The following is a 13503-nucleotide window of genomic DNA, read 5'->3' as shown; positions in this document are numbered from 1 at the left end:
TTTTTACTGCCCTTGGTCTTTGGTTTAGATTTTTTACACCGAGTGGTTTCTGTGCCCTGGCTGATGAATGAACATGCTCCAGTATAGGTTGGGCTTATAATGATGTGAACTAAATGAAAATGACATGACTAAGGACTCTTCCTGTTTTCACATTATGAATTCAAGTGAGCAATATTAAAAACTCTTCAGAAAAGAGAGCAGGCTTCCAAGAGATGGCAACCGAACATGACAGAACAGGATACACAAGACAAAGAAAAACCCTTCCTATAGAGCATGAGACAAGGCAACACAGCAGGAAGATAGGAGGCAAGGGAAGTAGATCTGGAGGAAACGGTGAGTGAGAGGGACCTGGGAGGTGTGGAGGAGGGAAAGTGGTCTGGATGTGTTGTATGATAGAAAGAAAACTATTTTTAATAAATGAACTTAAAAAAATCTTCAAAACAGAGTTCATTTTTTCTTTCTTATTTTATAGTTGTTTCCTTTCCTTTTTGCATTTGCTCATGGCTGTGGGTACAGAAAATATTGTAACTGTACATATATGTGTGCCTTTACATATATGTAACTGTATGAGACAAGAGAGTGATCCTTAGTATTCCACAGGAATTAGTACCTTATTTGGAGTTTTTTTAGCAATGGTCATTTTGTATCATGAAGACAAAGTGTTTACAAATCAGTCTAAGATAGCTGGCTCCCCAGGACTGGGATTGTACACCTGCACCATCTCACCAGGCTTGCAGGTAATTTAGACTGCCTCTGACACTTATGTTTATGTGGTAAAAGTTTGCTAACTGATCTATCTGCAAGCTACATACTCTCATCAGATACTAGGATTTTTTATTTTAATTTTTATATTTTATTTATGTATTTATGTATATGCAGGTTTGTGAATGAATGAGTACAGGGTCCCTCAGAAGAGGGTATTAGATCATTGGAGCTACATTCAGGGGGTTGTGAGTTGTGTTATGTAGGTACTGTGATCTAAACTTGGGTTTTCTGCAGCAGCAGTATGAGAGCTCAAGTTGAACTATCTCTGGAGTCCACATAGTGCTTTTTATATTTACATATAGTTTAAAAAGTACATATACATTGCTATAATGTGGAGTATCATATAATTTTTTAAATTGAATATGTAGTAATAATCAACTGAATTGTTTGGATAGGAGGTATGATATTTTTCTCAAATTATCTTTTTTTTTTACTAGCTTAGAGAAGTCAGTCATGCATACTTTAAATTAAATGTGAGAATAACCTTACACATTATAAATGGGTCAAAATTCACAGTGTCTGACAACTAATTTAGAATAAAAACAATCTCCACATAAGTGGAATATTATTAAATGGCAGATGAATTCTGCTTGACTGTGCGGATTAGTGTTACAGACTACGCAGGAAGATAGCTAAGCATCGCCACCTCTTTGGTTCATTCATTCAGACCTATTTAAAAAATAACCAAACATTTTTAAGGAGTTCCTAAATTTTGTGGGACTAGTAATACAATATCCATTAAATATCTCATGTTTAGAAGGAACACTGAAAGTCACAGATTTTTGCTTTTACTATCGGGAAAACTCAATGAGATTATCTTTGCAATTTGGTGTACATATCTCCAGCCTTTGTTTATTATTCAGTTTATGTAGCTTTATAGCTTCTGCAATTAGGAAATAAAGTAGCAGAAATGCTGTGTAATACAATCATTCAAAAGACTGAATATAAGGAATGGACTCCTAGTCGTGTTACCATCTTGTGGACACTGCAATTAACTTGTTTTGGCCACTGAATTATAAATGTTTAAGTCTTGAAGAAAAAAATTCAGTATAAAATCCAAATCTTAGCAACACTATCCTCTAGAGTAGTATTAGATACAGTGCAGATATGCTTTCCTAGGGAATTTGCAGCATTTAAACATAATTGCTGCTCTGTAGTCTTATAAAAACAAAGGCTTTTAAGTTGATGACTTCATTGGGAGTATTTCAGAGACTTTTTTATATTTACAAAATTACTACCCCTCAATTGAAAGGACAAACTAAAGCTATCATTTTTATCATGAAAATATTTATCATTTTTATGGTTCTGCTATTTAATCTTATAACTTTTATCTACTGTGTGGGAAAAATCAATAAATAACAACAATAAAATTAGGCATATATTAGATTAAAAAAACTTTTCCTTGGATCTACCTTCTACTTATAAAATACACATACAGCTTTACAGAAAATGAAAATAATCATCAACTGTGTCAACAGAGAATAAATGGAGAAAAGAAACTTAATGGATACTTTTAAATTGACTCCTTCTGCTTCTGTTATTTCAATTACTTTGGTTTTCATTTAGCTATTTAACTATTTTGTCATAATAATTTATACTGTATGCCTATTACAATTCCCTTGTGACAGGAAATGTACCAAATGAGCTGCTTGGTCCCCAACAACAGGAGCTGGGAGTGGAAGGGCTTCCATGAATCTGTTGCCTGCCTGTGGAGCCCATTTCCCTAAATGCACTGCCATATTTGCCCATGGTGGGAGAGGATGTGTCTAGTCCTTTAGTGACTGGGGGATGTGCTGGGGGAGTGGGTAAGGAGTGAGGGTTGGGTGATACCTAGAGGAGGGCTCCTCTTTCTCAAAAGAGAAAGAAAGGGAGGAATGTGGGAAGGTTCTTCATTAGAGGGAACTGGGAGGAATGGGGGAGCTGATACAGGGATATAAAGTAATTATAGAGCAGAGACTAAAGGAAGGACAATCCAGAGACTGTTCCACCTGGGAATCCTTCCCATATTCAATCATCAAATCTAGACGCTATTTTGGATGCCAGCAAGTACTGGATGACAGGAGTCTGATATAGCTGTCTCTGGAGAGGCTCTGACAGTACTCGACTAATATAGAAGTAGAGGCTCACAACCATCCAATGGACTGAGAGTACAGGGTCCCCAATGAAGGAGCTGGAGAAAGGATCCAAGGAGCTGAAGGGTTTGTAGCCCCTTAGGACAAACAACAATAGAACTAACTAGTACCCTCAGAGCTCCCAGGGACTAAATCACCAACCAAAGAGTACACATGGTGGGACTCATGGCTCCAGCAGCATATGTATAGCAGAGGATGGCCAAGTTGTTCATCAATGTGAGGAGAGGCCCTTGGCCCTGTGAAGGTTCTATGCCCCAGTGTAGGGGAATGCCAGGACCAGTAAGCAGGATGGTGAGCAGGGGAAGGGAGAGAGAGAACAGATGTTTGTTTTAGTTTTTGTTTTCTTTTTTTCTTTTCTTTTTCTTTCTTTCTTTCTTTTTTTTTTTTGGAGGGGAACCTGGGAAAGGAGATATTGTAAATAAAACATGTAATAAAAAAAGGAAAGGAAAATATCAGAAAAAAGAAAGTGTATATTAAAAATTAATCTCTGATTGCTTTTTAAAAGTTTGTATGGTTTTGAAAACCCTTCTTGTGAGCCCTAAATCTCCATTATTCTTCACACTCCTACCATCTTCTAATTCTTCCATTCCCATACACTGTTCTATAATTATCCTTAGGAACATTTACAGTACACACACCCATACACACACACACACACCCACACACACACACACTATCTGTATTACTACACATATATTCACCCTACTGAGCACATTTATCACTGTTCTTAAGTACATGGCCTCTTTTAAAAAAAATCATTTATTTATTCATTTACACACCAAATGCTGCTCGCCCTCTCACTTTCCCCTCACAGTGACCCTCCTCCCACTAAAGGGTAGGGCTCTCCCTACTCAGTTACATCAACTATATACATCCTCTCCCACTGAGGCCAGACAAGGCAGCCTTGTTGGGGAATGGATATCATAGTCTGCTCCAGTTGTTGGGGAGGCCCACATGGAAACTGAGCTGCATATGTGCCGGGGCCTTGTTCCAGCTTGTGTGTGTCCACTGGTTGGTGTCTCGATATCTGAGAGCTCCCAGACAATCAAGTTAGTAGACTCTGTCGGTCATGGTGAGATATGATGCAAAGTACTCAAAGATATGCTAAGCTCAAAGGGAAATCTCATGGACCAAGGATACTAATCAAAGGACTAGAGATGAGTGTGGATGGTGAGAGTGGGAGAAAGTCCTCCCCAGGATAGAATCGCTAAAGTTGTTATAATACAATACCGGGTGTTCCACCTTGAGAGTATATACAAAAGTAATTTCACATAGACTAGACAGTGTGTGTGTGTGTGTGTGTGTGTGTGTGTGTGTGTGTGTTTGTGTGTGATAAAATAAGGACATGAAAAGATGTGGCTTCTGTTATTATATAAGAATATAATAATTTCACTGGTAAAAATAAACATAAAAATTAAACTGTTTAAATCTAGTGTTTCATCTACCACATTATTAAAAATATTTCAAATATCTGATAAATGATTTGCCAAGACTTTGAGAGAAGGTGTGAACTTTTATACATAGGTTAGAATTATATAAATTAGGCCAATTTTGGAGGTACATCTGTTTATTTCTCTTAAGTAAGGAAGTCTATATTTCCTGGCTAACATATACTACTTATAAAATTTGAACTATAGATATTTAAAATGTGATATCTATTTGAAAACAAAAGAACAATTTATAATATATAATAGTTAGTGAGAGTACACAGCACATATTAAAACAGATGTACCTCACATTCTGGCTTGGGTTTTGTTTATACAAGCTAGAATTATCTGAAATTCAACTCTGTTGAGAAAGTGACTTCATCTGATGGCCTGGATACAAGTTTACAGGAAACTTTCTTAATTAATGGTATAGACTATCTCATGGGCACATTATAATTTTAAAGCAGCTTGTATTGTTTGGGATATGGGAATAACCATCAAAAGTAGTTCAGTAAGCATTATTCCTCCTCTATGGCCTTTTCTTCAGTTCCTGCCTCCAGGTTCCTTGCCTTAAGTTCCTCCTCTGACTTCTCATCAAGGAGGATGGGAAATGTCAAAATGAGGCAAACATTTTACTCCTCAAATTACTTTTTCTCATGATGTTTATCATAGCAAAAGAAACTTAACTAATATTGTATTCAATATTGTAGTATTGTATTATGATAAGCACAAGATTACATGCTAACGTTGAGCTATAGATAAATGTTTGAAATGGTGATACCATGCAAAATAGGTAGTAGTATGATCTCCGAGATATGTTGAAACTTCAGTGGAAGAAGTTGCTATCTAGTTGTGTTAAAATTGGATGAAACTAGCTAATATTTATATAATAGTATCTTGTTATATAAATGTTTGTTAAAGAATGTTTTACAAAGTTACAGAATGTCGGCCGGGCATTGGTGGCACACACCTTTAATTCCAGCACTTGGGAAGCAGAGGCAGGTGGATTTTTGAGTTCGAGGCCAGCCTGGTCTACAGGATGAGTTCCAGGACAGCCAAGCCTACACAGAGAAACCCTGTCTCGAAAAACACAAACAAACAAACAAACAAAAAGTTACAGAATGTCTCATTGTAAAGGTAGAAACCTGTCAGGGAAACATGGTTCAAATACAAAATGTCCCCAGAAGTCTCAGCCATTTGGACACTTAGACCCCAGTTGATAGTGCTGTATGGAGAAATTTAGGAGGTGTAGGTTTCTCAAAGGATGTGTTACTGAGAGTGGATTTGATTATTGCAAACCTCACCTATGTCCAGTCTCTATTCATTGCTTATCATTTAAAATACACACTCTTAGATTTCTTTACTTGCCACCAGGCCTGCAACTATTTGAAAAGCCTCAGTACTGTCATAACACACTCTTATTCTTCTTAAGTGTAAGTCCAAATAAACCTTCCCTTATATAAATTTTCTTCATCACATGTTTTGTCATAGCAACAGAAATGTAACTAATACAAGTACATTTGATGGAAGTTTGTCATTTCCCTTTATACAGTTTATTTTAAATTCTTCATGCTATTTTTTTATATTTGTTTTTGTTATTTATTAAAAGTCAACAGTAAGAGTAAAATCATGGCTGGTACTGGAAATTTTTATAATTACACATAACTAGTGAAACCATGAATCATGGAAAATTGGATAACTATAACTCTATTAAGCCACCACAATCCCTAACTACAATCTAATATTTGTCTTTAACCACAGATCAGTGTAGTCCTTACCCCTCATCAAAGAATCTTTTCTAAGCAAGAGATGGAGAACTCTGCAGAAGAGTTAAAATAAATAATTATGGAGACCAGTTCCAATGAGTACAGCCCAAAACCAACCCTTGCACTCAAGGCTCAGGAAACATGGAAGCAGAATTAGGAGGGCTATAGCATCAAGAAGTGTTGGCTATGAAACTGAATTACCTAATAATTTCAGGAGTTATATTCATAAAACCTTTTTGCAGCATTTTCTCTGTCCAATCACATTAGTGCAGTTACAGGCCTGTGATTGGACAGGAATAGAGAGGTGGATCTAGAGTTTGAGGAGGAGAAAGGTCAGAGAGGAGGAAGAGCAAGATCTTCATCATGGAGTCAGATGACGAGGATGAGTAAGACCTTGTGTGGTTATAACCAGGCTAAGGTTTTTACAATGTTAAATTACTTGGGTCAAAATATTGTCTTTATAATTTGGTTCTGAAATTATTGTATTGGCATCTTGTAAATTGTGATCTTATTATTATGTAAACCTGATTGGATATTAAAGCCTTAAGAGTCACCCATTACCTACTGGGTACTAGGCGCTAGCTAGATGAATGATTGTGGGGGTGTGTAAGGCATTGCATGTGAGCAAGATGTTTAAAATAACTGGGAGAAAATAACAAGAACCCGCTGGGACATGATGATGCCGTACAGGAAAGGTAGTTTGTGGGGTGGATTCATTTTTTTTTTAACAATTCCTGGAACAAAGTCTCACATGAATATCTAAGCATGATCTGGGAAGGTCAACAACAAGAGTCATGTCAATGTGAACAGGGGATCAATCTTGACTCCTCCACTCAACACACAAAACTACAGGCATAGAAACTATTCTCATAGTGAAAGAAATAGTTATACTCAGGGCAGAAAACTCTAATTATGGTCCAATACCAAATGGTAAGCCCTGAAAACACAGGAATAACGTTATACAGACTGAGTAAATCATATTTTGAATATATATTTAAATACATATATGAGAATACCAATAATTAATGAAAAGGGGACCATAAAGTTGAAGAAGGCAAGGAGAAGTATATGAGAGGGTTTGGAGGGGGAATGGGAAGGAAGGAATGATGTAAATATAGTTTAATCTCAAAAATAAAAGAAAAATGAAAACAACTAAAAATGATTAATAAAAGAAAAAGTTAGCAAATTTTCAATAAAAGACTGCTTGGTACCTCCTCATTCTTCTGCTCATTCATGTTTATGTTTGAATAAATCTAAACAAATGATGGAAATGGAGCATCTGGTGCTTGAGGTAGCGTGTATACTCCAGCTGTGCGTGATCCTCAAAACACAATATGTTTCTCAATAGTAATAGCTTAATAATTACAATCCTGTTTAGTTAAAACAGCTAAAACTGCATGTTGATTTAATACAACTGAAACAAATAGGATCTTATCATCCCTTATGTAGATTAGGAGCACTTTGTATTTGGAGAGTTATGCTTGCAATAAAAGAAAAACATCTCTTTTAAAGTAATAATACATTTTTGATATTTTCATGCTGTTTTGGAAAAAAGATGCATTGTGTAATGGCAGAATAAAAATCATCATGTTCTTTATACAGAGAAATTGCATTTATTTAACATTTAAGTATATATTCACAGAAAAAGTCTTTTCTCCTCAATTGTTGAGGCCTTGTTTTTATCTCAATAAGGAATTTAAATTAAATTATATTTTCAGAAGAAAAGGCAAGAAAGAACAGTTTAAATTGGTGTGTATGCTTTTGAACTATACCACTTAATATCAGGCACTATAACCTAGCACTATAACCTAATGCACCTAAACTGGAGCTCTTTTTAAGTGAAAACTCCCAGTCCAACCTACACAGAGTAATTCTCTTTGCATATTGATGAGTACGAATATATTAGCAATTAAACCTCTATGTGTTACATACTAACATTTATAGATTTGTGTCCTATAATATCTGTCTGAAATGGCAATGTATTATTTATTCAGACAGAGTCTAACCATGTGGCCCCAACTTGCCTGAAACACTCTATACATACAAACCTGGCCATGAATTCACAGAATTCTATCTGTCTTGCCCACCATGCCAAGTGCCCGAACTAAAGGTGTAAGCATAGAAAAGCTTTTGCTGAATTGTTGATCAAATGAGCCCAAAGATACTCTAAAACATGAACTCTCACTATCTTTGTTTGAAGGTATACATCCTTTTGCTGAAGGTAAAGTATCTTGTCCTTCTTTTTTAGGACAAGATATCATAGTATCAGAGCTCTACAAGTTGCCAAAGGAGAACAGCAATCAATAGTCCTTTCTAGCTGCGATGTCTAGGAACTGCAAAATATACAAAAGTAATGAAGATATTCTAAAAGGTAGAACAGAAGTATTTATATCCTGGCAGTTACCAACACTATTTACTTGATTTTTAGACTTACAAAACTGAAGGGAATTCATGATTGGCACTTTGGCCAATTTCCTATGGCAGGCTATGTCATGGAATCTAAAGGATAACCTACTCCTGCTTCTCTCCCAACTGATAGCATCTCTTACTGCACTCTAAAAACTTAACTTGATTAGTGCAGATGCCTGTAGCTTTGCTCCTCATTGAAGACACTATTTTTTTTCACAGCAAATGGAGATCATTAAAGAAAATCCAAAGTGTGAAGAACAAATGTCTGTAAGATGACCTATCTCCAACTAACAAACGTATGCCCAAAGCTCTAAATCTAAGGTTTAAGGCAACAACATCGGCCAAAAGATGTTCAGAATCAGGGGACAAGGATATCTGCTGTAAGATAGTCTCATCTTAAAACAGAAGTAAGAACATAAAAGGTGAGGGTCAAAGTGGAAAGGGAAGAGAGGAGACACTTAATCTGGGAAGAGTTGGGGTAAATAATTTCAAAATACACTCTATGAGATTGTAAAGGACTTATCAAAATATGCTAGCTATATAAAGTTATATTATATATTTAAAAATATCTCAGAGGTTGGCTAATTATTCTTGGAGAAAAACAAAATTCTGTTACATCAGGAAACCTGCAGGTAAACACGTAAAATAATAAATAAAAATCATTAATTCATCATCCTGAAAATAGTTATTATGCATTATCCTACACAGTCTTAGCAAAATTTCTAAATAAATAAAACACCTAGATTGTTTTCAATTGCCTATAAATATCCTCTATAGTTCTTCATAGACTATTTACCCCATCTCTTCCTAGATTCACTTTCTTTGATTGTTTGGTGGTTCAAAACAATCCCTAACAAATATCAGATATCCTCCATATCAGCTATTTACACTAGAATTCATAACAGTAGCAAATGGCAGTTATGAAGTAGCAACTAAATAATTTTATGATTGGGGTATTCACAACAGGAAAAAGTGTATCAAAGGGTTGCAGCATGAAAAAGACTGAGAAGCAATGCCATTAGTCATCATTCTAATGTATACCTTATGATCTTCTGACACTCATGCTTATAATCCAGTAGAAGTAGTTTTAGGCATACACCACATATTCAGAAATGCAATAGAGGAGCCAACTAATGGATAATGAAGGCCTGTTAGCTTCAGGAAATCAGTCCTTTCTTAAGGATTCAGGATGGATAAATGAATCATATTCTCTGCACAATCAGGCTTATCTCTTGCTAGATGAAGCAACGACTTCCTGCAAGGACCACCTGTACAATACACAGACTTTCTTTTGTATGTTGGCTCTTTCCAGTTATCACCCTTTGACATTGCTTAAGACTGTTTCACAGATCAAAGTATCTTATGTGTATGAGTAAACTTATGAAGAACCCTACAAAGCCCTTTAAATCTGTCATTGAAAAGAGGATGAAATAATAAGCACAATGCTGCTACCGCACGATCTGTACACATCAGAAAGGAGGGATACGTGGGTGTGCCCATTTTTAGTTTATTAAAGTCAGATATGCACCAACTGTGAATAGACCATCTTATTACATACACCATTTCTTAAATGAATGTAACCTGTTCTCCGTGGGCTGAGAATGAAGTCACTCACTCAAGTCAAATAGCTTTGACCATAAAAAGAAGTCTGTATCCAAAAATCTTGTCTCCAATTCATTTCTTGGTGCAGCAGAACTTTCAACTCTCAGCTTAGCTATGATGGAGGTAAAATCCTTTGGTGATGTGAAGGTTATTGAAGTAGAGCCTTATTACAATGAAACCCAATGTCTAAAAATTGTTATTTTGGGCTTGTACCACAGTAAGAGCCAAAATTTTAACCTCTACTAAATACAAAACAAACAAACAAAAAGACTTTATATATTTATGTTCATTTAACAAATTCTAGTAATGATGTATTATTTTGAAATATACAGTTAATATATTTGGAGTTATTTAAAATTTATATTGAGAAAAATGTATTTTCAGTATTGCTGTAGATGAGCATCTACATAAGACTGTTAAATTGATTGTTGTTTTATAACAAACAACTTTTATAATACTTATTTTATTGTTATAATGTTTTATAAATTTTAAGGAATATGACAAAAAGGATATTGTAGTTATTGAAGGGGGTCTCTGGGAGGAGTTGGGGTACAAAAGGAAAACAAGGATATGATTTAATTCTGTTTACTTAAAATATGTTTTTAAATGTTAACAAATTCAGATAAATTGAAATCATGTAACTTTTGTCTTCATAATGCAATAAAAGTTAAAAAAAATAAAATCAGATATTTAGAAGTACCTGGTTTTTCTTCAATTTTTTATTGGTTCTTTGTGAATTCACATCATGCACAGCAAGCCCACTCATCTCCCCCTACCTTCATTCCTGCCCTCCACATCCCCCTACCTTCATTCCTGCCCTCCATATTTGCAATCTGCCCAACATCAGAGAAAAAAAATCTTATGAACATATTGTATCACAGTGTATCCCATAGTATTCCCTTTTATCCATACATCTTTGCTTGCTAATATTTATTGCAATGATGCCATTGGTCTGGTATGAGGTCTATGGCTTCTGCTACTCTATTGATACTGGATCCTTATTGTGACTCTTCAGATATTCTGTTGTTTCCCTATACCTTGGAGATCCTGTAGTTTTGGATCTGTAGGATCAGACCCTTCATTCATTCCAGCAGTTCATTGATGGGTAAGATGATTCCTCTCAGGTGCTAGATCTGGACCTGAGAGGAATCAGAGATGGTCATCTCTCCAGCTCTCATACCCTCAGGCCTGTCTGACCATATACCAAGGCCATATACCAGGGCCATCTCTACACTGTTGCCCAGGCAAGGTGCAAGCCCTACTCTCCTCAGTGCTACAGCCAATGAAGGACATTTCCAGTTCTCCTACTCATAATCCTGGGAGCCAGCTTTCCCATGTGCCACAGATGGTGAAGACGGGAGGGAAAGTGGGTGTCTCTACCTCATCTGTGCCACTGCCCAGCAGACAAGAGGCAGAGCCATCTCTGCTATGCTGCCCAGGAAAGGTTCAGGGCCTGTTCCTAAGTGCTGCAGCATGTGAGGGTCAGGACTAGCTCTCTTGCTCTCATGACTTCAGGGTTAACTCTCCTACCTACCCGAGCTGGCAAGGGGCAAGGGAGGGGGCCACTGGTGCATAGCAGACAAGAGTTAGTGCCAGTTTTTCCATGCTCATATGCTCCTGCCTGCTCACTAACATAACTACAATCAGGGTCATTTCTTCTGTACTGTCTCAGTGAGGTGCAGGGCTTGCTCTCCCTAACTGCTACAGCATATGAGGGGCAGGGCCAGCTCTCCTGCTCTCATGACCACATCCAAGCCAATTCTACTACTAGCCTCCTATGTAGAGGACAAAAGGGATAGAAGAAAATTTGTTCCTGCCAATTCCACCAAACAGCAGGGAGAAAGAAGGCCTGGCTCTCCCACACTCACCCCTTTCAGTCCTATTCACCCATAATCCCCACATCTAGGGCGAGCTCTATTCTGCTTACCAGGTGAGGTTTGGAACCTGCAACTAGTAAAGGACAAGGACTTCTGCCCTGTTCATATGACCCCAGGGCCAGGTCTCCTGCCTGCTGCTGGTGGTGAGGGGTCAGGATATTATCTCTCTCCCTTGTCCATGCCACCACAGGGAGTTGAGTGGTAGGGGCAGTACTCCAATGTTTGAATTGTTTGGGCTAGCTAATCCACAATTCCAACAGTGTGCTCTCCCAAATACTACTATCAGCTATTAGGCTCTCATGTCTGTAGGGCAAGTACTCTCATAATGCCCAGGTGAGTGGTAGGATCTGTTCTGCACAGCCCTCAGACGCCCACATGTCCCCAATGACTAGGGATTCTACCTGGACTTTGGTGGTAATAGAGCCCTGCTGCTGAAGAGCCACAGATCCACATGTGGCCCCAATTGTCAGCATAGGAGTAGTAATCTCAGGAGTCCCAACTCATACATTATGGTGCCCCCAGGCTGGGGTCATCCCAAGCACACACATCTCTCACAGGCCTGAGGATCACCAGAGTGGTGTTCATCTCAAGCTAGCTCCCTGTCTATGCCTCTCTGTGCCCATCTGGTGTTTGTTTCAAGCTCACTCTTCTACTAGCCCACCCAAGTAGCCATTTTTCTTGGCTTACTGTTGCCTAAAGCCTGTGATTCCAGGCAGTCTTGCTTTCTGTCCTATGGAGAGCCCACCCAGATCTATCTGGACTGGAGTGGTGGTCATCTTAGGCTAGCTCTCTGTTCAAGCCCTCTTGAGCCAGACTGGTGGTTTCTCAGGCTCACAGTGTTCAGGGAATGTTAGGCTATTGATCATTCAGATGGTCCTAGGTCAGAACACTGAGCATAGTCATACTATCTCTCCACTCTGTTACCTATTAACAAACCTGTGACCTAGCAGCCACACCCTCAATGCCTCAAGGGCCAGGAAAAGTTAATACAGCTTTTGCTACCACAAAAAAATCAAATTCTATTTCAATACCAAATTTAATCAAACTTAGGTAGAGTCTGTCTTAAAGCTACAATAGTCACTCTCTTACTTTACCTTTGCATATTAACATGTAGAGGATAGAAGAACTGCATATCTGGTATGCACAGACTCATTTTTCCCAGGGCAGAAGAAAACAATACTGCTTATTCCAAGTAGACCTCCTCATTCCCAGTCTATTGTTGTACATGTCTCTTTGGATAATATTCAGAATGTGTATTTGTCTGTACTCATTACCATTAAGATTTCTCTTTAACCCTTTCAATGGATGCAATGGTTTTGTTGATCTCTGCTTGCTCTCAACTCCAAGAAATTTGAAGGTCAGAGAAATGTGACTTCAACTTTGTGATGTTTGTGGGATGTAATGATTATCATTTTCCTAACACAGTGGAGTGCTAGTGAGTCATGAAATGAACATCTTTTTTTTTCTTTTTTTTTTTTACCCAGTGTACAATTAGGAAGTTCCTTGAGTCACTCTACTATTGGCC

General features: G+C 37.5%; 1 protein-coding gene and 1 non-coding gene across 22 annotated transcripts in view; both read right to left on the bottom strand.

The window, feature by feature from the left end:
- The window catches only part of Cdh18 (cadherin 18), a 904392-nt gene that overhangs the window by 276511 nt on the left and 614378 nt on the right, over positions 1–13503 (bottom strand). The gene's annotated exons all lie outside the window — the stretch shown is intronic.
- Positions 12825–12956, bottom strand: LOC116084007. Its single transcript, XR_004115986.1, has one exon. It is a non-coding gene; the product is annotated as a small nucleolar RNA SNORA17 (small nucleolar RNA).

This window comes from Mastomys coucha, unplaced genomic scaffold (assembly GCF_008632895.1).
Source record: "Mastomys coucha isolate ucsf_1 unplaced genomic scaffold, UCSF_Mcou_1 pScaffold8, whole genome shotgun sequence".
Classification (NCBI taxonomy): Eukaryota; Metazoa; Chordata; class Mammalia; order Rodentia; family Muridae; genus Mastomys; species Mastomys coucha.
This window is presented reverse-complemented; position numbering and strand designations above follow the sequence as displayed.